The 27,758-nt window shown below is 40.3% G+C and overlaps 1 long non-coding RNA gene across 11 annotated transcripts in view; it reads right to left on the bottom strand.

Annotated features, from left to right (window-relative positions):
- Positions 1 to 4,098: 4,098 nt before the first annotated feature.
- LOC114012923 (uncharacterized) overlaps positions 4,099 to 27,758 on the bottom strand; it is an 89,728-nt gene continuing 66,068 nt past the window's right edge. For 8 of the 11 annotated variants that reach the window (XR_008747092.1, XR_008747091.1, XR_008747093.1 and 5 more), the window contains 3 exons: positions 21,886 to 21,988; positions 11,872 to 12,033; positions 4,099 to 8,046 (listed from right to left, as the gene is read on the bottom strand). This is a non-coding gene — a long non-coding RNA (uncharacterized LOC114012923). The other 3 variants (XR_008747096.1, XR_008747095.1, XR_008747094.1) reach the window with 2 other exon arrangements.

Raw genomic sequence — 27,758 nt, 5'->3', positions numbered from 1 at the left:
AATGCTACAAAGACCTCAATGTTACCAGCATTTCTAAAAGCCACATGAAAATACTTGGACAAATAGAGGAGCGGAGAACCATACACAGCCTGTACAAGCACTGGGACTGAAAGCGGGACTGTGGTATGAACCTGTAAGTGCATCTCCCAGCACCCGCTGTAGGGGAAGGAGCTGCAACACTTCAGCAGGGAGAATGGCTTCAGCACTAGTTTGTGCTCACCCATTACACAAATCCACTGGGCCTCGGGAACCCCAATGTTTGAGTGATTCCTTTCTGACATTAAAAGCAAGCTCATTTTCAGGGTACGGGGCGGGAGCTGGGGTTTTGCTGGGGACCTCAGGGCTTCATCCCACTGAGTCAGCAGCCACCTAACAACCCTCTACTGACTCCCTGGCCTCAAAGGATGAAAATCTCAGCAGGCGTCTGCAGGCAGGAGGCATGTGTGGATGTGGAAGTGACCTGTGTGTCAGGCTGGTGAGAGGGGCTTAAAAATAAGAAATGTGCCAAAGAAAAAAGGGGAGCAGCAAAAACAGGGCAGAGGAGAAGATGGAGGGGTGCAGGAGGTCAATACTTTGGTCTCGCTGCGCAAAACTTGTACAGACTTGTTGGTGTCAAGTCATATGAAGGGAAAGTGGGTGGCTCTAGAGACACAGTAAAAATGAGATTAACTCACCTACCAGATTCTCAGTCAACCTCCTCTTATAACCACTGCCAGGAAGTATGAATAACCAATCTGAATTTAAATAGAACAAAAAAGAAAATACTATGCAGTGTGACTAGTCCATGAAGAAACCATGAATTTGCTCTTTTAATAAATAAAAGTGACCCAGCAAGTTTTCCAGAGCAATCATCTCTTGTTAATGGAGTAAGAGGTTATCTTCACTGCCCATGTGTGCAGTGTGCTGCATTATCTGCCCTGATAACTGCATTATTTTGTTCGTTTGGATGGAATTACATTTTGTAAGAGTGACAATGTAATTCCCCTAGCGCCAGTTATTTTTCTGCTTAGAAAATACCATGTAAAATTATTCCATTCATGGAAGAATTTAAATGCTTTAACTACCTACTTGCTCATGTTTTGTAAATTATGGAAGGAAAAAAAAAAAAAAGCGCTGATTGTCACTGCCAGCATGAGATGATTATTTCACTGTATATGTCCAGGGCTGACAAAATTTCCACCCCAAGCCCATTTGAGTTCAGCTTGGGACATGCCTTACAGACTTCTGTTTTCACTTTTTGTTGTGCAGAGCCAGTATACTCCCACAGCTCAGCTAGCGCTTTGACCTTCCAAACCAGATTTCTAGATATCTTCACCCTTGGATATTTTTAATGCTTTTACTTCACTGAATATGAGAAATATCATTAATATCAGCGTCTTGAGCGTTCTCCAACAGGTAATGTCTGAAACGCAGCTCTCCAGGAGCTATTTGGAGAAAGACTTCACCACTTTTACTCCCTTGCAGCACAACTTCTTCACCCAAGTCAGTGAGAGTAAATACTATATGCAAAATGAGTAAAGATGGCAGGAATGAGTCTGCAGGCAAAACCCCCATGAGTCAAACTCTCCCCCAGCTACATTAAATTGTGCTGATAGAGGTGAGATTGCATGAATGCCATGAAGAGGGCTTCAGCTCGTTAATGTCTGAGAGTTTTTCTCAGACATGAGTGTGGTCCCAGATCTGAAGTCCTTTCAATCACTATGGGTTTGGCTTTAATAACGACAGGCAGTTTCTGGTGTTGAGTTCGACTGCATGCACGTATTGAAGCAACCCAAGTCATTGAATTGTCAGCACTGCTGTGATGGAAACAAAGAAGCAAGCAGAGCTAAAGGGACTTCTGAGAAATGTCACAAACCAGTTAACTGGACAGGAATTGAACAACCTATCAAGCAACATGGAAAGAGGCTGGTTCCTAGAGATATGCCGCATACAGCCATTTTGCTCATACAGCGTCTTTCGGCACTCCAGTAATCAGATCCATGCATAAGGATTATGCTGATGGGCAAGAAAAAATGTATCCTTTAACAATGTCCATAAATTAAAGGCATAATCAAAGTTAAAAATTGCATCTGTTGCTGTACCACTGTGCACAACAGCTCTTGACTAAAAATCAATAACGTATTGCTTACTATGCCTATATACTGATTCTCAACCAGTCTAAATTCATGTTAAAATCACTAGCCTCTGCTTTTTATCAGATAGAGAAAAGGGAAATTAGCACTCTCTTTTTCATGTTTCAGAACAAAAGTGTGAGCTTTGACGTTCTGTATTTGTGAAAGAAACCGTCGTGGCCTGTTAAAACAAGCTTTTGGTACTGAAAAGGTTAATTAATTTGGTTTCTCCGATAAGTTTATCTGTGATCAGAACTGAGTCATACAGAAAATACTGCTACAAGATTTGACCTTTTACTTGTATCCCACACTGAGATAATATTATACTTAAAATGGATATCAATAAGAACTTTGTTTTAAAAAGTATATTTAAAATAAATTACTTTTAAATAACAGAAACTGTTTTCAATTAGCCCTGTTAAAGGAAATCAACTAGAAAGTTATGTATGCTTTTTTATTTTCTTTATATAAATTATACCCAGGAGTCCTATGATAGCAGCACTGTACAAACTATGCACTACCTTTATATTTATTTCTTATCAAAATAAACTTAACAAATTAGATTTGTTTTTACAGCACTTTATATCCAATAATGACAATGTTGTATTGGTCCCAGGATAAAAACAATGAAAGTAGCAGCTGAATGGTATTTTTATTAAGAGTTAACAAAAATGTCTTGTGCAAACAGAGTGTATAAAGAAAATTAATTCCATAATTCCTCAAGATGAAGGCATCCTTCTCTTTTTTCTTTTTTTCTCACAATATCAATCTCATTTGGAAAGATCATTTTGAGGGGAAAATTTTAAGTTTTAGCATGACTTACTCAGCAAAATGATATGGCTGAACTTAAACATTGCTGACTGCTAGGATTTAATATTAGGACCTGGCAAATGTTTTGATAACTTAATACTTTTTAAAAGAAATCTTGTTTGTTACTAAAGATTTTGGGACCTCAGAAGAAACATAATCTAAAAAATAACAGAGCTAAAGATCCAAAGAGATGTTTCTTCTTTTTTCCCATTTTTTCCATTTCCTCTACCTTGAACTGGTTCTTCCATGCTAGCATTTCAGAGGCCTTTTTATTGGTGGCAGATTCAAATATCTGTGAGATATTCACCATACAACTCAGCAAGAGTCCGCGTTTTCCTCCAGCAGTGGAAAAATGGCAGGGCTAATAGTCTGGGGTTTGTTACAAAAAATGAGTCCTTATACAAAAAAAAAAAAAAAACAAAAAAAAACCAACACAACAACAAAAAACCCACCCAAAACCCAAAAAAAGCCCCAAACTGTTTAGAACATGTGGTTTGCTGCTATTATGTTAACAGTGGAAAATCTCATTACTTTTAAAGTTAATTTTATTTTGTGGTGGGATTGTTCTCCAGGCTGAGGCAGATTTTCTCTTAAGCAGAGCCTCTAACCCTACCTTACAGTCTTCTGTTCAGCAAGTCATTCTTTGCACAGCTTGGCTACATGCATGTTCTAACTCAAAGTGCTGAATTAAAAGGAAAAAAAAAAACCAAGAAAAAACTTTTTCCCACACATGCTTCTGAGGCTGCTCTGCTGGCAGGCACTCAGGTGCCATCTTCTCCAAATCTTGCTCTGACTAGAGGAGTTTTCCAATAAAGGTCTTGGGTGAAAGGTGCTCTTTAAGTAGTGTGTTCTGCTTCTAACAAAAGATGAGATGCTGCTGAGTGCTCTGATGAGGTAAATTAGAGGCCCAACAAATCCCGATGCCAGCTCCACACAGGAAGCACCATGGAGAAGCAGAGGTGCAGGAAAGATGTAACGTGGTTTGATGGACCAAGGGTTCTAAAAATCAAAGTGGCTGGAGAAGAAAATAGAAGACTAAGGGTTCCCAGTTCAGGTTTCTTTTCACATTTTGGAAGCACCTGATCTGACTTCTAACTTTTCGTTGAGGCTGTAATGGCTTACAATAACAGAGAACCAAATCTGCAATTTGAGGAGAAAATAACCCCAAGGCAAAAGCCTTGCTTACAGCCTGTGTGCTATATATGCGTATATACATATCCTAGTTACAAGTTACTGTGACTCAAATCTGAAACTCTCATGGTTTAAAATACCAAGTGAGACTAAGAGTCACATAATATTTGCATTCCACCAACAACCCAATGTTGGGTTTTTTCGGTGACATATGCTCACACCATATAAAATTCACTCTTGTGCAGAGGTGAGCCATTATATTGTAAAATCCATGCACAATAATCCTCATGTAACCCAGCCTGTGAGCTGTGCTTCAAGATACCTTCAACCTTCAAATCTGGTCATTCTGCTTGCACTCTGCACATTCCTAGGTACTGACTGGTTCACCACAAAAACCTGACATACGAATAAGCAAAATATAGGTACACAAGATCACTGATTATCTGACAATAATTTTTATTTTTTTTCCTGAACATCACTCTAGTTCTTCTCAACAAAGATGTCAAAGTCTGAGATCTACATCCAGAAGCTGACTCACTTAGTCCCACTGCTGCTGAGGCATTGCTTCTCCGTCAGTGATAATTTTGGAGGCTCAGGAGTTCACTCCCTCAATATTTTAGGGGGAAAGAAAATGGATCAGCTGCCCAGCCAGCAAAGGAGCCCTGAGAGTCTGAACTCACACACGCTCAGCAATGCTCTCCTAGAAGTACCTTCTGGCTTGGTGCCGTTCATAGGTTTGTTTCAAGCCAGTTGCACTACAATTTTACAAAAAGTGAAAGGAGAGCAGAGGATTCTTTGTTGTTTCACTGCAAATAAATGTAAATAAACATACTGATGCAGAAGAGGTCTGATCTTCACAAGAGCATGAGCACCTGCAGCTCCCATACCAGCTAGGAAGAGAAACAGGTGTTCAGCATCTCTGAAATATCAGGCTTTGAACTTACAATGCCATAAATCCTCGGGCGATCCCCCAGAGGTGAAGTTACTGCTGCTACTTTGGGACTGGGTACTATTTAGAGCATTGTTATAGATCTAGGAAATTAGTTCAGAGCTGGATGCAACTACAAAAAAACATACAGGCTTTTTTTACAGACAATCAAGAGCTAAACGTAACTAGCCAGGGACTGAGAAAATATCATCTTTTGGCAGATGTCGAAAGTATCAGCTGAGACAGAGAGTGAGAGTGAGACCTTGCTCGGACAGAGGGTTATGCTTTGGAGCTGCGGCGTTTATCACCTGTGCCACAGGGTAGTGAAAACAACTAATTTTTGACATCCCACACATGCAATTGAAAAGTGAACTAGCAAAAAGGGGTTATTTCAAGAGCTGGGTGAAACTAGATTGTTCAGTTTGCAGAGGTTTTCTGTTAATTTTCTTATGTTTTGCTTCATACAGCTCTATACCTCAGGAGTTTTGCTTTGAGTTTTAGCTTCAAACAAAGCAAAACTGATTGTAAACCACTGTATTTTGACTTTTCATGTTGAAACTGTATCTTACCCAGAAAGTTTCAAAAGCCAAAGTGCAGAGTATTGGTAGCCTGGGGGTTCACTCAGCATGTGTTCAAGCTGTTCGACTGAGGGTCAGAGACAAGCTTTCCCTATGTGCAGTGATGTTGAGAACTGGCTTTTCTGTGCAGTCCCAGGTCTGCGTGAAACTACTCGAACCCACCCAATTTTATGTAGTTTCTTCCAGGAGTAACAGGCAAAGCCATCCCAGAGTTGTCATATTAAACTAACATTAAATAGTGACAAATTAGTAATGGATGGTTTTAATAGATTTGTTTCTAGGTCAAATAAAGTTATTATAAAGGTTTGCCCAAACAGAAATTCAGAGATATAGATAGCACTGTATACTGCTAAATGAATGCTGTTTGCTTACCTTCAGCTTAACAGACATGATTTGTCAGAAGCAGTATGGTAGTGCCTAGAAACACCTCCCTGAAGGAAGCTTTGAAGAAATACCTACTTAAACACACTTTTATCCTTTATTTCATCCACTTTGCACATCATTTTCTTAGCAGTCCTTCAGCCCCATGGTTAACACATTGGACGATCAGTTTTAATGCCCACAGAAAATCTTTTTTTGTCTCATTTGCAATAGCACTTGTTATCGTATTTCCATGGTCATCATTTAACTTTCCACTTATTATATTAATAACCAAGACCACCTTTACGTAGCAAGCAACCTAAACCCTCCAGCTTGACAAAAATACTGCGTGCTTATTTCTCTTTTTAATCATTAGAGAAGGTCACTACGATGACTCCAGGTATCAGCATTTTTCCTGTGTGAATCACTCACACCAAGCAAACCCGCTAGACCTACATTCTTCCTTTTTTGAATTTCTGCTTAACCGATAGGATCAACAGGTCCCCTTCTCCGTGGGTGGTGATAATGTCAGTACACCACTGCCCAAATAACCTTTCTCTATAGGGAAATGCTAACATTTAATTCTTTAAATTTAAACCACATGTATTTTGATCTCATAACTGCACTCTGTATTAACTGCCTTTTGTTATTAATTTGTATCACAGAATTCTTAATGAAACCAGTTATTTAAATTGGAAATGTTAAGTGCAGTAGACAGCTAAAATTTGTGTACGAACTATAATACATCAAAATATTTAAATAGTAACTAAATATTTTACCTAACTATTGTAAACACGTTTTCAGAATTAATAATAACGCAGCTCTGCGTATGTTCAGTGTAAAACTGTGTCTCAGAAGAGCTGTTCTTTTTAGCCCATTTCAGGGAATGTAAGCAATGGCTTTTGAATGGTTTCCATCTCTTACCTTCATCCTATCCAGAAACAAAAAGTGCCATTTAAGTGTTGTCTATGCGAGACCTCCACCAAGAAGAGCAAATTATGTGTGGGTTGACCACATCCAGTTTTCCTTCTGGTACTTTCTGGAAGAGGCACTGCCACTGTATACATTCTTTGCATACATTGCTGTAGGGTGACCACAAATATACAGCTGCCAGTGGAGTGAAAATATTGGTATTTGGGACAAACACTCAGGGACTTCTTGTTCAAACAACACGAACCACAGTTGGGATAAAGTGTAACGGTTTCTCCAAACTAAATTGTTCCTCAGTAAAATTTAACACAACTGCAAATATTAAAAAAACTAATAGATTAGCTTTAAAACTGTAATTACATTAAAAACTAGAGGGGGTGGAAAGACTGTATAAAATTTTAAAGTGTTTTCTGTAACCTCTAGAAATGAAACAGTTTAATATTTGCAGATACGATTTAGATAACATTTACTAGTTCTATACTTATAGTCATTAGTTTAATTATACATTTCACATTTCATCATACAGATACGTTATTTAATACATTTAAAACTGTAAACCTTTATGTTGCAGATAACAGAGTTTAGATATAAGCACGTTTTCTTTTGAACAGCATTTTTCAAAACCTATACCACCTCCCAGGTACAAATGCACACTGTCTCTTTTTTTACAAAACTGAATTCTGTAGCTAATTCCTTAAACTATATGTTTCATTTCCCAGAATACACTTTAGTCCCCTGGACTAACATTAATAAAAGGAATGTCTTTTCCCAGTCTGGCTGGGGGAGCTTACTGGGACTGGTAAATTATATCAGAAATAACAGTCATCTGAGATGGTTCCAATAACTCCAGAGACATTCTGTGGCCTTGGTCGCAAATTTCAGGGTGCTTAGGTTGTAGTTCTCCAAGGCTTCCCATAATGTGCATTCTTTCCCATTTCACAATCTTTCAATTAATTCCCAATCCATAAACTTTTATCACATACCCTGGTATTTGGTAAAAACATTAAAAATGCCATTATACCCTTCTTAAGGGACAAACCGTTCCCGGTTCTCTGTAGGAGTCTTCCTCCATCTTCATTCAGGCTCAGATTCCCAGTGATTAGTGAAAAGAATAACACCAAGAGGGTATCTGTTTCTTGTTTCAAACAGCCATCACAGTCATGCCTTGGGGGTTCATCCTGACAAAGATTGATAAAGACTTAAAAAAAAAAAAATCAGCACATGAAAACAGTTCTGCTTCATTCACAATTTACAAAATTAATATTGTACACTACTAAATCAGATCTTATGATTGTTTTGCAAGTCACTCTGCATCATGCCTTTTTCTGTAACAATTTCATTTTTTAAACTTCTGCAAAAGTAGTCCAAATTCCTAATGATCCTAATGTTAGTGACTGGTTAAAAAAAGCTCATGGGAGAGTGTTCTTTGTCTATACAATCCTAATTAATCCTTGTGGTGAATTTCATCCAGAGTTTGCTGCCTTCCAATAGCTTTAATTTTATTTTGAGTTATATGTTTTATACTTATACACTATATAACTTTGATATATTATATGCAACGAATTGTTCTTGTTATAAAAAACAATTCAGTAACCACACAGTACAATTCATACATAATTACACTAATATATTCAAGGTTTTTAACTTCCCTCTGATTCAGTAGACCATCAAAAATGGACCTGATTAACCTAGGTTTCTAATTGCCTAAGTAATTAATGCAAGTGTTCCTCTAATTCCCTGTGAGTGCCCTAGTACCCAAAAATACCTACTTTTTCAGCAAAATTGGTTTGCTGCATCATGCCCAAAACTGAGGAATTAAGCTTACTTTTGCCATGCTCCAAACACTTTAAAACATCAGACCCCTACGTTCCTGATGAGAAGCCCCAGATTTCTGGCCAGGGCTTTCGGGGGGCATACCCTCAGCAACAGCAGCTCCCAACGCATGCACAGGTTCAGCTCAGCCATCATAATTCAAAACAGACTCTTGATAGCATCCCGTTGAACACAGTAACTCTGTACTTGCACATGAAATTGCTTTCCTGCCTCTATGTCTTGTTAAACTTAAATAAAACACCTTAGACAGAATTACCTTCACAGCTGTGCTATCTTTAATTTTGTTAAGCATTGGTAGAGGTGTATTATCTTTTACAGCATTTATCTAAAGGAGAAATTCAGATGGCTAAAAGAAGGTACCTACTGCCTGCTGGAATACCCTGGAGTATCCAGGATAACTGTGCATGGCTGGCAGATACGATATGGGACTGACAGGAAACCCACACCTTTGAAGTGGCAGGGAGAGGCTGGGTGGGATCTCCAGGGGCTCTAAAATGACACAGAAGGTCTACATTTAGGCACATGCTTTTCTTCTAAAATTAATAAAATAACATACTGAAAAAACAACTAAACAAAATTTCATAGGATTTCACTTAACTAAAACCATGAAAAAAAATTTAAAACTCCAAAGAAATAGTTTTGTCTAAATTTCATACTTTACTGTATAAAATTGTATCTAAATCTCATACATTAATGTATAAAAACCTCTTGGACATCATCACAGCCTGTTATCTAGGCCCTATAGAAATAAAGCGCATAATGAACTAGTCACATTCACAATACTTCTATACTTTTGAATTTCAAATTGTAGAATACCACGACATTTTCAAAACTAAATATTCAAAAAGTCAGAAAACACTAATACAGACTTCATGCAAACCCAAGACTCCACATTTAGCTATTTTAAAGCAAAGTTTTAAATTCTCAATTTATACACTAATTCAGCAACCAAGTGGTTGATACTGTTCAGGAGACAAGCATTGTGGCATTCGTAGTTAAATACTATATTGAAAAAGATATGTCTGCCTAAAGTACAATTATTTTATAACATTTTGTTGTAATTAAAAATTCTGAAAATGTAAAACTAATTCCCACTTCAATGCATTCCTTGCAGCCAAGCCTTGGAGCTTGTTCTCGTTTTTTTCCTCAAACAAATTTCCCTTTGATTCCAGGCAGAGTTTTGGTGGACTATCATATCACAGTAGCAAATAGTCCTTTGTAGTAGCACTTCTAGAAACAGCTAAGATAAACCTGGCCAGACTAGTCAACTGGAAGATGACCGCAGTGAAGAGAAAAGAAGGGCAGATACAGCACTAAGATGTGTCAGGTGAAGAATTGCTGGCAGGGTGTGGAAGCTGTTGCTTTAATGTCGTATGCACGGCAATAACAAAGGATGGGCACATCTGCTTGCTTTTGTTTAAAAAAGATCAATTTAACTTAAAGTAATGCTGGGGGATGGAAAACCAAGCTTCTGAAAGAAAATTATGCAAATTTTATTAGTTCAGCCTGGGATGCTCAGGCCCAAACTTCCCAGCTACGTGCGGATGCAAATGGTAGGGGAAGGGACCGTGTGGCTCCCACGCACACCCACACAGCCCACAGCCTGCCCCTAGGGAAAGTCAGCGCTGGATGAGAGGAGCCATCCTGGCAGGCTGTGCATGGCACGTTGGCCCACAGCCTAGCACCTCTGGCTTACTAAAATCAAGCCTGAAAGGGGGTGTCATTGATTTTGCTAAATACATCAGCAGGGAGGAAATCACAACAGAAGGGGAAAAACTCTTCAGTGTAAAAGGACAATATAGACACAAGGGCCCTGGGTAAATCTAGGCTGAAAGATAGAAAAATATTTATAAGCATCAAAGCTGTGATGGGTTGGAACAAACTTCCAGTAGGATATAGGGTGGGCAAGACATGTTCTGCATCGATTTCACAGCAACTTTGTTTTTAACAGCCAGAAGACTAGATTCGGTAGAGCAAGAGCCCTCAGCAATGAACCAGCAGCATCTTGGTTCTTTACAATTCAGGCATAGCCTTCTCACTGTGCTCCTGAGAAATCAAAAATAATCTCTTCACATTAAAGGAGGCTGCAGCTAAAACCCAGATGAACACTTAAAGGAAAACATAAACATTATAATAGATATTAAAATGATAATGTGATTATTTTCTGCTTGAGGCTTATTTATGGAGTAGAAAATTAAATACTACTTTTGGTTACTTCAAACTAAATCCCAAGCAATTCTACTGAATTCAGTTGCTTCTGTGAGATTACGTCAAGTTTACCTTGAAGTAAATGAATCTGAATTCAACGCTTTCCTTTCTGTTTCCTTTGGGGGAACTAAAGCCAAAAGCCCATCATAAATATTGATGAATGTCACTGATTTTATAGTCATAGGGGTGATTAAGCAGGTGAAGATGTCACAGAGAACAGTGAAAAGCAGAAGACAGGTTTAACTAGACATTGGTTACCAGTCATCTGCTCATCATTGGTCATATGTCAGGATTACACACTGCACAAAGATTATTAAAAAATGCACCCCGGCCAACTTTCTCTTGGGTTTTATTTGGAACAAAGTATCCTTCAAAAACTGTATTTTAAGCAAACTTCTTTTTTTTTTCTTCTTTGTCACAGCCAAATTCTCCAATTCAGGAAATTACAATATTTTCCTTTTTCCAGAATGACACCTGCTGGTGGGAGAAGCATGGATGAATTGCAGATGCTTTACAGGTTTGATTGTAGCTAACCTGACGTATTCTCTGAGCATGCTCATCACCTGTGTCCAGGCAAACTACTGAAAACAAAGATTTGGAAACTGTGAAGGTGCTTTCAGGAGTATGTTGTAGAGGTAATACAGTTTTCCAACCTGATTTAATACTTTCTCTTAATAAATCACCAAGCTACCTACAACTAAGACAATGCTTCAATAGTGTTTCAGTGTTGGACACTAGCACTATTTTGGGATGCCCACAGCATTAATACGTCAGATTGAGGTGAAAGCCAGAAGGAAACCCTCCCTATCCTATGCAAAAAAGCTGCTGCGCTGCTTCAGAAGTTTGAGTGCAAGTAAAACCAGCTGCTAATGCAACTATTGGTGCTCAACACCTCAAAAGATGAGACCATAGGCAAACATACACATTCAAAATGTGCTTCCCTTGGGAAAATTATTAATATATAGGTAATGCTACGACATACCTCGTTGTAACATTGGAAGGCAAACTTTCCTGTTGATTACAGTATTAGATGGCATTTAGGCTGCAATCTAGGAGACTTGGCTTCTGTTCCTGGATTTGTCAGTGGCCTCCTTTATGGCTTTGAGCAGACAACTTCATAACTCTGTTTCTTCAGTTCTCCCACCTGTGAAAAGAAGATAACATGGCTTTATTATGACAATTAAATGGCTGATTTCCAAAGATTGTTTTTATTTTGGTATATGCAAACACATGAAAAGGGGATACACTGCTTCAACTCACTGGTAAATGTAAGACACATGAGTCTGTTTCAACAGATAGTTCAGATCTGGGGAGTTTCTTTAAACATGTTTCTTGCAAAGTTGCTACATGCATATGTTTGTACGTACTTCACTTTATAGAGTCCTTGTTTGTCATACATTTAATTGTGACTCTCAAAGCTGGAACTTTGTCATAACTTATGTTTATCCCCCTTAACCTCCTTAACAAAGCAATGACTTCATGAAGAGCCTATTGACATCCCAATGCCTTCAGAGTGGGACCTCAGCCCAGGGTAAGCACTTTGCTGAGAACACCAGCAGGCTGGAAGCAGAAAGACTGATATAACCCCCAAACCTACAACAGCCCGGCCATCCCCACAAGGTTTGAGCTAGCTGCAAAGCAGAGAGGAAATTGCAGAAAAGATGCCTGTGCAAAAACATTCTTATTTTTTACTGCCAAAGCCTGAGGAGCTTTACTGGAACAGATTTTCTAGCTGCTTCCACTTAACTCAAGGAGTGTCTCATTGAGCACATCATTACCGACAACTGACCATGACCATCTCAGTTCTGTGCTAGAATCCAGCAAAAAGATACATTTCACCCCAAAGTGACAGCACTGCTTTTCTTGTCAGAATAGAGGTCAGCTTGCGTTTTGAGCTCAGGTTACTGCTCCCCCTTACGTGATCTTTCCAGTTTTTAATGCTACACATGGCAAATGAAATGCATGCATGGGATAGAAACAGCCTGGGATTCAAATAAGCCTCTGCATAAGGATAAGAACTCCAAACCTGGTCAAGTTTTTCAGCTCTCTCAACTCTACTTACTGAACTTACATGGCATGGAATAACCTTGGCATTGGGGTTGCTTGCATGTCCCATTCTTTTTATTTCACCTAGGCCATGCTTAACTTCAACCTTTTAAGCCTTGCTCACCGAATCATGAAATGTGTAGACCCATCCTACTTCCTACTAGGCAGCTTCTGGGAAACTGGTTTGGATCCCAGCACCGCAGTTACAATGTTTTTAAGTGCTCTCATCATTTCTGGTAATGTGTTACCAGTGCCGTTTCCCATAGAAGTCCTCCCATCCCTTCCCCCATCAAATCGCATATGCCCTATGATGAGTCCCAGCTCATCCAAACTCCCTTAGCTGCTAAACTACGCTATGACCACAAAGCTCCTCCTCAAAGGCATTCTGGCTTCAGCTGATCTCCTCCGGGACAGCCACAGGCTCTGCAGAAGTGATCCCTAACATCAGAGTTAAGCATTACTTTAAACTGTTCCACACAGAATAAGAAATAACCATGTACCGTGCCACGGTTTAATTTTCTCACTAGTTTTGCACGCGTAGCTTTTCCTCCGCCTGACGGACACGCTTTTCTTCCTCCTGTAACCAGCTGCGGTTGGTTGACTCTGTGCTTCAAAGAGTACTTTCTTCCCTCCCCAAAAATACATCCTTACTTCCCTCTCCTTTGTCTCAAGCTTTCTTTGTTTGGCTTACCCACATCATTTCTGTATGTGTAAGGACTTTATCAGCGTGTACCTTCTTGTTGCTTCCCTCAGAGAAACTCCTCTCCTTCCAACCATAGCTCTTTGCAGCCAAGTCGGATGGAACTGCTCATCCCTAGGGTACAGTAACTTCTCTGGAGTTATAATAAATAGGAATATTTTTGCACAGACACTGTGCGGCCACTTCTCAGTGACAAAGTTCTCGCCCCACCAGAATGAATACCAGATAGCTTCTGGTTTCTGAATGTCACAGGTTTGCACTGGGGAAGTATGCCCATTTCTGTAGAATACTAAAGGCTGGTGAGTGCTGGAAGTCTCTGGTGAGCAAGGGGCACACACGGAGGGGCAGCATGAGGAAGTGAAATGCTGTGCAGGGGGGAACCAGAGTTCCCGGAAAGCTGAACCAAGCCGCCCATCCACACTTCTGCTTGGGGGACAGAGCTGGACGCAGCCAGGAGTACAGCCTGCCCTCACCGCACTTGAGGACAGCTCGCTGTGCTCTCCCCTGCCTGGACCACGGGGCAGCAGAGGAGGTGTACACCGCTCTTTCCCTCCCTTTGGGAACGGTTAGTGCTCTGCGGGAGTTTGACCCCCAAACGTGGTACAGATCCAGAGCCACAACAGCTCCTCTGCACAGAGGAAGTAAGAAGGTTCCAGTGTCGCATGTTTGTATTTCTCCTTTTCCATTGTCTTGTTTTCCCTTCTACACTGTTTCCCTTTCTCCAATTGTCATTTTACAATCCTGCTTTGAATACCAGAACAACAGTTATGATTTTCCATCTAAAAACATATACTTTCAGCCAAAATGTCATTTATTTTAAACTCTGTAAGAGCAAAACAAGAGAGAATCTGCACTGTGTGTGCCTTCTGCATCTGCACAGAACCGGTAAGCACTGCAGACTGCACAGGATGTAATGTCAGTATATGGGGGGAAAAAAAGCATAACTACCTCACCTGAGCAGGTAACCTTGATTAGAGAACTGCAGCTCCACTACTCTTCTCCTCCTAATGTCCTCCCCTATTTCCCTATTTGTCTCCTCCGTCTCAAAGAAAAACATTTCCTGGCAATATATCAAATATGTTGCTGTACCATAGCAAATTCTTCACTTCACTGAGATCCAGAAAGGTTAGATCTTACAAGACATCACTTTTCCAGCAAATCAAAGTACCAGATTTGCATGCCATGTTCAAGGGAGGTCTTGAAAAAAAAAATAGAAATTTTTCTATGTACTATATAAAAAATTCTTTCCTTCAGTATCTGTTTTAAAGCTTTGCACCCTGAAGTCAGATTAATAGGCCTGCTCTGGTCCACACAACTCTCTCCTCCCTTCTTACACAGAGAAACTGCACTCTTGTCACATGGTCCCTTTCCTCCTTACAAAACATTCACACATATGGTTTCATATACCTGTTCTGCCTGAATTCTGGAACAACAGTGATCCCGCTCCCCTGACTGGAGCCCATTAGCTGTGCTGAGCTTTATTCCCTCGTTGGCTGGTTAACTGCTGTTTCCACACCCTCAGTAAGGCTCCAGACTTTGCCCTGTTGCTAGATCATCATCAGCTTATCCAGCAGAGATTATAGTTCATCTTCACAGCACAGGAGCCTTTCTCTTTCCAACATTTTCTCTAGATGAAGAATGTTTTGGTATTTCTCTCAAGCTCCTTTCATTTGTTTTTACTTTGTTCCTACACATCCTGCCTTCTGAGGCACAACTTTCTTTGCTGATCCCTTTTTCTTCGGTCCTTTCATTACCTACCAACACCTTTTCTGTGATGCTCACCCATCACGTTACATACGGTGCTTTTCCTGAGATTTTTTTTTCATTTGGGACATAAGTTCTAGGTAGTTTTCACATCTGAAACTTTAATAACTCTGCACCTTCTCCACATTTCAGCCCCTTGGCTCCTCAACCGGATGACTTCAGTAATTAATTCATGTAGCTTATAAAAATTTTCCTCTTCAGAATCAGGAAACTTAACTACAATCCTGCTTCTATCTATTCTTCTATTTAGTGTAAACACAGTAGGTTTGTGAGTACTTGTTTCAAAATTTCTTTTATTTTTATTCTTCCACAGAAGCCATGGTGCTCATCAAAACTAAGTCTTAAATAGGATTGGTTGAGAAGTCATTTGGTGATGAAGCATTTCACCTACCATGTTTATAGGTACCTTGAGAAATAGGTCCCTACTTCTGCACACCTGCCTCCAGCCTACATCTAGGAGGTCTAAGTCTCCCATAAAGACATCATTTCTAGTCATTATTTATTTCTGTAATTATAGTACAGAGATCTCTGTTCATGTCTGGATGATAAAGATGAACTAAGGGCTACAGCAGCCATCTGGAATGATCTTTACCAGTTCTCTTTCAACTAAATTTTCCCGAAGTAATTTCAACACAGACAAATTTTGTGTTAGGCCAGCAATAAATACTAATAATTGCTTTTTTCTGAGGGAGAATTTATGACACACTGGGTTTTTTGAGAAAGCCAGCATACAATATTTCCAGCTCACTCCCAAAACAATTGCATCACTAGGCAGCACAAACCCCAGGGCTGCTGGACTCCCGGCTGCCCGAATACTGGGATACATCAAAAAAGCAGCCACCTGAGAATCAGGAAGCCTTGGGGCTGGGTAGCCTGAAGGGGAAGCAGCCCGAGGACTCAAGGGTCTTGTGGAGGGGGACCAGAAAAGTCTGATGCTCCACCAGCCTGGCAGGAGGTGAGGGGAAGAAGCCAGAGAGCTGCTAGCCCATGACACGGACAAGGTGGGAGCTGGCTCTGCTGGGGCAGGGGGGAGACTGGGGACACATTCACACACACCAGGATTTACTCCCTTCTAATTTGGGTGGTGTAACTTTTGTCCACCCTAAGACATGACTTTACCCACTTAATTATTTACTGCTGTGCCGGTGGTCTACTCAGGCCAGCACCAAGGGGTGGCTGGTGGGGATGGTGGGGACAGGGCAGCAGCAATCACCCAGTTCGGCTCTCTCTGGGGCTTCAGTGGAGCTGGTGCACCCCAGCGACACCATTTTCATCCTGCACAAGTGGCATTTTCCAACTGAGCATGGCTCCATCTGAAAACATTTGACGAGCTCTTGTTTGCAGCGTGCTACCAGCTGCAGTTACCAACAAAATACTTAAAACTCTCACAAGCATTAAAAATGTGAAGCAAGACCAACGTTTCAGCCACCAAATGAGTAACACCTCTGAAGCGGATTCAACAAGAAGCTTGTGGGAATTTTTGTCTAGCATTATTTACTACTACAAATCACTTGCCAGATGTAGCCTGTTGAGACTGCTGTGCTTGTTACACTAACAGGAAAAAAGCTGGGTTCTGGGAGCTTTTTTTTGTTGTGGTGTACTCTCACTCACTTTCACTAACACGATATGAAAATGATGCCTGGGATTACAATAGCATGATGGAAACTTTCTACTACACTTCAGTGAACCTTAAGGGAAAACATGTACAGATGTGCTACAGATAGTATGTGTATTTCCAGGAACCTTGTCAAAATTGATGACATGAAAAAAAAACCAAGACAGCTGGGAAGAAAACTGCTTCATCAGCTTCTTCCATTACTCTTAGGATAGGGCAGATGTAAAATCAAAACCAAAAGCATAATTTTCAAAAGCCTTATGAAACTTTGGCTGGATTTCCTACCTTGCCACCTTCATGAGCCACACAGAATGAGCAGTCCATGATCTTTTGAGAAGCAAAACACCACCTAAAGTAGTGATGCGGTTCAGGATTAGGTCCAAACTCTGAATTGTTTCATTCAAGAACAAACCACATTGTACTTTGCTTATGCATCTGCAAACAGAATAGGATATGACGAAACAGAAAACTCTCCTTGTGGTTTTGTGTATATCATCCTTGCCACTTTCATAATCAGAGGACACAGGCTACCATTAAAGTCAATTGCAAAGTTCCTGTTGACTTCAGTAGATGTAAACCAGGCATTAATATTATGCTTTTCAGTTTTCTTGAGGTTTAAACACCTCATAAAATAAATTTACAGATGAACTAGTAAATGTACACTTACAAAGAAACCTCCTAAGGAGTCCCTGAAGCCATATTTTTAAATGCTGCTATTCAATCAGTTTATATCAGACAGATTAAGGGACTGTCAAACAGGGGTGCACAGATCAAGAACAGAAATAAGAAATGCTGAGTATATTCCAGAAATATAATTCCAAAAATACCATTTGACATATTTGACAAAACGAACATAGAGGAGGGGTTTATATTATGTGACACATTTCACAAGCTCAGAAAACCCCATCTATTTATTTATCTGCCTGTCCATTTCAGCGATCTGTAAATGAAAACATGGACAGTATATGCAGCAAGTTTTTGCCAGGAACCCTTTCAAAACCACTCACATAAAAATGCGAGAAAGGCTAATTGAGAAAAAGAGAAAAAGTGAGGGGGAAGAGAGAGTCTAACTGATGAGAAGTCAGAAATACTGCCATCCGGAGCTGACATTTTCTTCTATAGAGCTATGTGCCCATTGGGCATAATTTTTGATCTTGCAGAATTTCCACATGTAAAACTCCAATTGACTTCAGTGCAAATGAATGAACGGCAGGATCTAATTTAGCCTGCTGAGGTTTGAAAAACAATCTTGTATGCTGCCTGAACATTTCTGTGCATTTCAGGGATTTCTGAAATAGTTTGCCTAATTCAGTGCCAAATAATCATTTGTAAATAATTATAAGTATAATGTGTAAATATAAATAGAAAGCGCACGTTAGATGATAAACAGATATAGAGAACTAACGATTACCTAACCTGACTTGATGAAGGCTTTATTAAATGGAACTTCATACATGACATTACCAAAGAAAGAGTTGTGATTGATGGATGACATTTGCACAATCATCTTGTTCCAGATACTACTGGCACAAGCAAAAAGGCTCTTTTGGCATTCAAAACCCGCTTGGGAAATATTTGCCCATTACCATGCTGGAGAAGCGTAGAAGAGGCAAGGATACTCCCCAGAGTAAAATTCAACTAAACCTGGAAACCTTGTTTTGTTCTTCTACCATGCCCTACTTCATTCAGAAAATACCTTGCACCTTCTCAGCAAGTGAGCTACAGTTCTGGAGCTACCATCCACCAGTTCTCCTCAGCTCTGCTTCATCTCCACAGCAGATCTGGGCTAGATAATAAGGATGAAGCCACATGAGGAAAAACAGTGCAATCACAAAACGAGAGTCAGTGTTGCAATGCAAACATATGTTGGAAGCATACTGAGGCTGCAGAGATCATTCTGTTATTAATTTTAGGATACTCGTCCATGTAGCTTGAATATTGTTTTGCATATACTTCTTTTTAAAAACAAACTAATAAAGACTATTTCCACTATGTGCATCATACCCACAATGACCCTCCAACTAGGATGGCCCACACAGACTGATAGAGAAATGGACAGCCAAGAATCACAGAACAGCAGCCTAAGCTAGGTTCAGAAGGACCTCAGGAGGTCAGGAAGTCCCACCTCCTGCTCAAAGCAGGACTAATTTCAACATGAGATGTGGTTGCTCAGGGCCTTGTTGAGGTTGTCCAGCTCGCTACAGGCATTCAGGCTAGTGGCAAAGAGAAATTATATGCTGGAGGCTTGCCAACAGCACAGGAATGGTAAAATCTGGGAGCCCAGAGTTGCATTCCAGCTTGGGAGGGACAGGCTCCCTTCCCTGCTCTCAATTCCACTGCACAGCATTGCTGCAGCTCAGAGTGATGCCCTGGGACAATACAACAAGGGTTGCCTCTGGTTTGGCCTCCGGTGCACCCAGCTAGTGACGGCTCAGTGTTCTGTGAGGACGGTGTACGGAAAGTCTGATCATGGGAAGGAGCTGTGCAAGGCGGAGAAGATGAAATCTCTGGAAAAATTTGCTGTTAGGCCTTAGTAAATCTCTATGGAATATTTGGTAACCACGTTTTTTTCCACGTCTTGAAACAGTCAACCAAATTTAAAAGGCTTTGTGAGTATGGCAAAAGGCACATACCTGATTCAAAGGCAGAAAGATCTGTCTTTGCTCCAAAACCTTTTAAAATACAGCGGTCAGATTTTAATTTTTTTTTTTTTACATAAGCAGAAAAACATATTTTCACTAGCTTTCTTCTTATAAACAGTTTAATCACTTTCCAATTAAAAATTTTAAAAACAAAACCCACCAAAAACTAGGGACTAACATCAGATAAAAATAACTTTAACCTAAATACATTAAGTTCAGCAAAGTTCTGGAAAAAAAAAAAAAAAACAACAACAGAATCTTACAACAGGAAGTGTTAGGAAACCTTCAAATGGGCAGAGCTGCCTGTCCTGCCCAAAACATTGTTTGTTAAGCACTTTGGAGTCCTTAGAAGTGAACAGAACCACATAACTGAAGCTGCTGGACTGCATTTCTCTGCTGCAGTATCTTACTGTTAATTATTGCTATAAACCACAGCTGACTAGTGGGAGCACCAGTCAAGTATGTTTTCCTCTGGAACTAAACTCCGGGAAAAGAAAAAATTCTGAATATGCATTGCATCAGGATTAAAGACAAATTTTAACGTTTGCTTCCAGAGAAAATGCTGGTGCATTCAAACCTTATTAATGTACAGGGGAGAGAGTGCCAAAGGACGAGAGCACTCCACAAATACAGCTGCAATTCCGTGAAGTCAAAGCAAGCAGCTCCTTGTCCACAAGATGAGGTAAGGGATGTAGTGTAACAGCCCACATAACACAAACAGATCTTGCAGCTCTATCTTGTGCCGTGAGGCCCCAAAACTAACAATATTAAACATACCACACTTATAGCTTCTGTATTCAGCTTGGATTTTACTTGTGGATTTTATCTGACAGTTCTAAATCCTGGGGTTTTTTAAAGAAGTATTCTTTCTACCATCATTATTATTAGGGTTGGGGTTTTTTCCTGAGCTTCAAGTATGCAACGTTGCTAGCTGGTAAGGGATAACTGATTAAACTCTCCATCCTGTCATATTCAGCAGAAAGTTTGCTACTGATTTCAGAGGAGCAAGGTTTTCACCCCACAGGAAATCAAGGTAAGTGTGAAACAATACTCATTTCATCCAATTAAATAGTCCACAGACATTTCCTTTTTGTGTCAGAAAAATACAGCTGGGAGGATATGTAACATAAAGCACAAAAAAGGTGCTGTAACACAGAGTGAGACAAGGGGGCCAAAGCTGTAAATTCTTTCCATCGACATGGTAATCTGTATTTGTAAAAGGCCAATATTGAGCAGGCAGTGAAAACAGAAACGCATAACCACATCACATCACTCCACTGCCAGAAACATTCATACTAATTTCCACCATCAAACACACAGTATGATTACTTAAAGGTTTTTTTTAACCAATCCTACTTATAAAAACAAGATCCTCAAGATGGTATAACTTCACATTTTCATATTCTGTAACACAAATATACATCAAATTGGCAACAATCTGAACCTTGTGTACAAACCTCCTTCAGGGTCATTAACACAGAATCAACTCCTTGCAGTAAGTAAACACTTCTTTTTCTTGGTTTTTATGTTAAAAATTGAAAATTAATCTTGCAAGTCATTTTGAAGCAGCAAAACAGGGTTGACAAAGCAAGCACTGTAGTATGATATCTTTTATGAGGCCAACTTAGAGTTCAAAAATATGCAAGCTTCCTTGACCACACACAAGTTCATGCATGCAGAACTCCAGGCTGGACCCATAAAATGTATTCAACTACTTGCTTTGTCACTACATATATAAATATAGGGTATATATGTATATAATGCATATGCATGCATGCTTGAAAGGCTTCAGAATAAACTGTTCATTGATACAGGTTTAAAATAAGAACTCTGAAGGACTTATGTCAGTTGCCATGTAATCTTGCTATGTATCACTGGGTTTAATAAAGAAAATTTAGCAGTGCGCAAAACAAATCCTGCTTCTGATATCTAATGAGGTCTAATTCCTGTGAAAAAGCTCATGACTCTTAGTAATAGTGTTAGCAACCATAGGTTTTTTGCTGCCAATAACAATGGGAATACCTGGCAAAGACATAGCACTGTGTTTCGCATCAAGTGTTTCACAAGGAACCATACAGAGGGCCACTAACCTTGTAATAGCTATGGTACTTCAAGATGCTTTATGCAGGTAAAATGCACTCTAAATGGGCATGTCTCTTCCACATAAGAATTCCAATGTTTCTAATGTTGCTATGTGTCCACAACAAGGTGTGTGCATAACCTGCTCACCTCTGCTTTTCACCCCACAAGCATGTCAACAGATCACCACCCAGTTCTTCAGCAGCTCTTGGTCCACATGACAAGCCTTCCACCCAGGGAACAGAAAGGACACCTGTGGGAGCCACATACAAAGAACCAAAGAATTACAGTGACGAAGGCAATCACTCTTCTTTCTTCAAGTTCTGGCACCTGTGAAATTGTTTCTGGGCATTTCATTAGGAGTGCAGTCACACCAGTAAATGCAAGCTATTCACTGGAACAAAAACTGAAGAACCAGTGTCCTTGAAGACTTTGTGCAACCAGCACAAGTACTGTTTCGTAAACGTGAGTATTGGTGATCAAGCAGTGTCTCTGCAGCCCTCAACCCTGCCAGCACAGCCTGTGGCAGCACCTTGTGCTCTAGTTGTATATGCCTTGAGATGGGTTGGTGGATCTAATGTGATAACATCAAACGTGGCTCTGATAAAGTCTGCTAACTCATTGCAAATGAGTTTGAAGTTGATGCTACATCCTTTTAGATTTGATCCTGAACAACAAAGGCTGTTTGAGACCAAAGTGCATCACAGTTTTGCAGAAGAGCTTTGTCTGGCTAAGGCAACGCGTTCACGTAGGATCAACGTTTTGATCCTTCTACCAGTGAACTGGGTCATGGGAAAAATATCTATATCAGTGGATATACTGATTAATAAGAAATCTGAAACCACCTTTAGATTAAATGTAAGATGTGGCCTCAGCGTTACCCTATCCACCTGAAAATAATACGGAGGATTAGACATAAAAGCTAGAACTTTATTTATCCCTGAGCTGAGGTAATGGCTACTAAAAATGTGGATTTCGTTGGCAGATGATTTAGTGAACATGATGACAGATGCTCAAACATGGTTCCATTAAAGATAAAAGCAACATGCTTAAATCTCATGAGGAGGGGTTTTTTCTTATTGGTAGAGAATGTATGTCAAGACCTTTAGAAACCTAGGAACCACATAATGAGAAAATAACAAAGAACCAGCATTCATAAGCGTCTGGCTGAAGTTCCCACTAAATGGGCTTTGATAGATCTTTTTTTTCCTGGCAAGAAAGACACCAGAAGAACTGGGTGGATTGTAGCTCCTCACCACAATATATGATGAAAAATACTTCCTGTAGCCAAATGAAAAGCCAAGGAGAGGACTTTCTCCCTAGAAATATGGGCGGGGGGGGGGGGGGGAGCAGCGTGGTGACTAGAGTGAATCTAGTCCAGAGATCTCATCTGAGAACATCAATACTATCAGAGGCAGAAGGAGGAGATGCAGATATAGTATAGCACAAAACTATTGGGACATCATATTCCTTGAAGATGACAGTTTTATCAGTGGCTGAGGAGATACTGAAGATCTAAAAAGTAAAATTACTTGGGCTTTTGCTTCTGAGAGTTCAGCCTCCACTGCCTGTTGCAGTGCCAGCTGCAATACACCAGTTCAGTCGGCCTTGGTGTTTTTTGTGCCCTTTTCTTGTTTGGTACCATTGAGAGTGACTGTAAAAGCTGTCCTCCCTTTCTCTCTGGGCCTCAGTGACAGCTGGCTGCTGCCACAGTACCAGTCTTCTGGAAACACTGGTCTCGGGTGCAGCTGATGACAGTGGGTGGCCTCAAGCCCTCTCATTAACAGGACACTAGAGGACAGAAACAGACACTTTAACATGTGGCTCTTCCCATCAGAAAGGAAATGTCAAAACAGGTCAGATGAATAACTCCCCAGAATTACCTGCTCCTTTTCATTAACCATAAACGTTACCTAAGATGACATGCTTAGATACAAACATCCATATTGCAGACATCTGCATTTAGATCAGAAGAATTCCACCCCAGACATCTGCATTTCAAAAGAGTAAAACATTGGTGCCTGATGTCACAGACCCACCTAGGAAGTGATACTGTCATCACAGTCCTACATATTACAAAGATTGACAATTCTGACTCCCAAGCCTTCTCTGAGCATTCACAATGAATGTTAAACTGTATATTTGGAAGGAATGTGGCCTATTTATCAGGAGGGGAACAGAGATTATGGACACCATGTCATACTTCTTTTACATGTGACTTAAAACCTGGGAAATTCATAAAGCTGGCCATTAAAAGAAATCACACATATAATAACTACTATTTTACTTAATTGCCAATGAACACAGAGAAACATCTACCGTAACAAAAAATAGAGCAACTATGAAGTACAGTGGTAATAAATTATCCCTAACTAATATATCCAAGCAAACACTGGGGATGATCTATTACTTTGACAAGGAACCAAAAGGTAGAGATTTGCAGAGTCTGGGGATGCTTTTCAGCCTCGGATGGAGTCCTGTGCAGAGAAAGTATATGTTCTGTAATTTAACAGACTCAGAGAAAAATAAGCTTTTTAACTTGCTTTGTAACAAGATTCCTACATAATATTTTCATAATTAAAAATGAGGAGTGGGCAGGTGAGAGGCAGAGCTGTTCCCTGTGAACAAAGAGATGGGAAAGAAAGGCATAATTGGGGCTCCTACTTCCAGTTCCTCTGCACAAGCTATAAAATTGCTGTAATGTCTTTCTCAGATAACTTTGTTATTCCATACTGTCTTCCAAGCTAGAGTAGGCCTACAGACCTCCATTTTGATACATTTACACTGAATTGACATTAATAAATGATGAAGAGTACAATGTACAATCTGTTCAGCTGACCACACATGTAGACACCTACAAAAGATTGAGATTGTCTCTGAGCTCCATAGATTGTATTGACTACTTTGACTACAAAGGGCATTTAGACACCCAACTCACATGTGGACACCTACATTTACCCCAAAGGTAAGTAATTAAAATCTCTCCCAGGCCTCACAACTCTCACTGGCAAATAGGTAAATATACCAGAGTAGCTTAGTAAAGAACTAAATGATCTTAACAAAATGGAGAAGTGGTCTGAAAACACTAGAAGGCAATTCTACAGAAACAAGAATAAAGGTTTACACTTAGGCAGCTCATGAAAGATGAGGACGATAGGCTAAGGAGCAATTCTGAGGAAAAAAATGACTAAACTGAAGGTTAATCAACAACATCACATGGTTATGAAAAAAAGCAGCCGTAATACAATGGGATGTACACCTGACAAGGCATATGAAGGAATCCTTCCATTCTGTTTGGCACAGGTTACTTTGCATCCAGCTTTGCTTATTGTACATCAGGAAAGACAAAAAATAAAAGTAAAGCTGCAAGAATAGCTGGAAGTCCAGAAAAATAAGTTATTCTCAAGCCACTTCAAGCCATGATCCAGAGGAAGTAGTTTACTTGCAGCAAAAGAGATACAGGTTACAGATTAGGCTTGTACAGATTAACTTGCACGTGTCAAAAAGAACCATTTTCTAAAATGATTAAACACTGGAATAAACCACATTGAGAGGTTCCAAAATCTCCATTCTTGGAGGTCTTGGAAAGCAGGTGAGTCAAATATCTGTTAAGGAGAACGTAGGTATATTTGATTCTGCCTTGATCAGAGGGAAGGAATAGATGGCCTCAGATCTGTTCTAGGGCTGCTTTCTGTAATTCTTTGGTAACAACCAGCTTTAGAGATACAGAAGCAAAAACAGGATTTGTCTTTGACTACGATAGTGTGACATATCCAGAATCAGGACACCCTGACTTAACCCATTCTTTTAAATAACACCAGCCAGTAATATTGACCTATTCTTAAGAGAAAAAAAAAATCTCTTTTAAATAGTCAAATTTGAAAAATATATCATAGAATAGTTTGGGTCAGAAGGGACCTATAAAGACCATCTAGTCCAATCTCCCTGCCATGGGAAGAGACTTCTTTTACTAGATCAGGTTGCTCAAAGTCCCACCCAACTTGACCTTGGAGACTTCCAATGACAGGGCATCCACAACTCCTCTGGGGAACCTGTTCGACTGTCTCACCACCTTCATAATAAAAAATTTCTTCCATATGTCCAATCTAAACCTACCCTCTTTCAGCTTAAAACCATTGTCCCTTCTCCTTGTCACTACATTCTCTCTCTGTCTTTCTTACAAGCCCCCTTTATATATTGAAAGGCCACAGTAAGGTCTCCCCAGAGCCTTCTCTTCTTCAAACTAAACAACCCCAACTCTCTCTGCCTTTCCTCATAGGAGAGGTGCTCCAGCCCTCTGACCTTTTTCATGTCACAACTCTGGACCTGCTCCAACAGCTCTATGTCTTTCTTGTACTGGGGACCCCAGAGCTGAACACAGTACTCCAGGTGGGGCCTCATGAGAGCAGAGTAGAGGGGGAGAATCACCTCCCTCAAGCTGCTGGTCACACTTATTTTCATACAGCCCAGGACACAACTGGATTTCTGGACTGCGAGAGCACACTGCCAGTTCATGTCCCATTTTTCAGCAACAAGTATCCTGAAGTCCTTTTCTGCAGGGCTGCTCTTAATCCATTCACCCCCCAGTCTGTATTGATGTTGGGGATTGCCCCAACCCATGTGCAGGACCTGGCCATTGACCCTCCTGAACTTCATGTGATTTTCATGGGCCCACTCCTCAAGCCTGCCAAGGTCCCTACAGATGGCATCTCTTCCCTCTAGTGAATGAACCGCACCACTCAGGTTGGTGTCATCTACAAACTTTCTGAGGGTGCACTCGATCCCACTATGTCATTGATGAAGGTATTAAATAGCATTGGTCCGAGTACAGACCTTTGAGGGACACCACTCATCCCTGGTTTCCACTTGGACATTTGGCATTGACTGTAATTCTTTGGACACTGGCTATCCAGCCGATTTCTTATCCATCTGACAGTCCATCCATCAAACCCATATCTCTCCAATTTACAGGTAAGAATGTTGTGGAGGGTTGTGTCAAAGGCCTTACAAAATTACAGGTAGATGACAGCTGTAGCTCTTCCCTTGTCCACTGATGCAGTCACTCCATTGTAGAAGGCCAGTAAATTAATCAGGCATGATTTGCCCTTGGTGAAGCCATGTTGGCTATCTCTAATCGCCTCCCTGTCTTCCATGTGTTTTGACATATCTTCCAGCAGGATCCGCTCCATGATCTTACCGGGCTGGAGGTGAGGCTGACTGGTTGGTAGTTCCCAGCATCCTCCTTTTTACCCTTTTTAAAAATAGGTGTAATGTTGCCCTTTTTCCAGTCACCAGGGACTCCACCTTACCGTCATGACTTTTCAGATATCAAGGAGAGTGGTGGGTCAGCTACATCAGCCAGTTCCCTCAAGACTCTGGGATGGATCTCACCAAGTCCCATAGACTTATGTATGTTCAGGTTCCTCAGGTGGTCTTGAACCTGACCTTCTCCTACAGTGGGAGGGAGTTTGCTCCCCCAGTACCTGCCTTGAAGTTCAGGGGCTTGAGAGATGTGGGAAGGGAGATTACCATTGAAAACTGAGCCAAAAAAATTGACGAGTACCTCAGCCTTCTCCACGTCATTTGTCACTAGTCTTCCTGTCTTATTTATCAGTGGGGAGGGTACCACTTGCAAATTTAAAAAGTGCCTAACCACATTATTGTTGAATCTGGAAATACAAACTGAGTAATTTTATCATTTTAATGTATAAAAATCAGACTCACGTTTACAGCCACGTCAATTACTTAGCACAATAAATATATTACATAGCAAGCAGCGATACAAAACCATGCATGCAATTTCATGCAGTACTTTTGTACCTTTTTAAGTTGCCTGTAAAACCCCTGAAACAAAGATACCAAATAAAACTTGAAAGAATGCAGCAGTATTACCTCTGTCACATGTAAAGATCATTTTCATTTTCTTCAGTGACTTCCCTGCAGAATAACATTAACACAGACCTGGAAGTATGATCTCATCCTTCAACCTTTTCAAAACAGATGGGTTGGGGGATCACCATGAA

Source organism: Falco peregrinus, chromosome 4 (genome assembly GCF_023634155.1).
Source record: "Falco peregrinus isolate bFalPer1 chromosome 4, bFalPer1.pri, whole genome shotgun sequence".
NCBI lineage: Eukaryota > Metazoa > Chordata > Aves > Falconiformes > Falconidae > Falco > Falco peregrinus.
The sequence above is the reverse complement of the archived record's forward strand: the minus strand, read 5'-3'. Positions and strand labels throughout refer to the sequence as shown.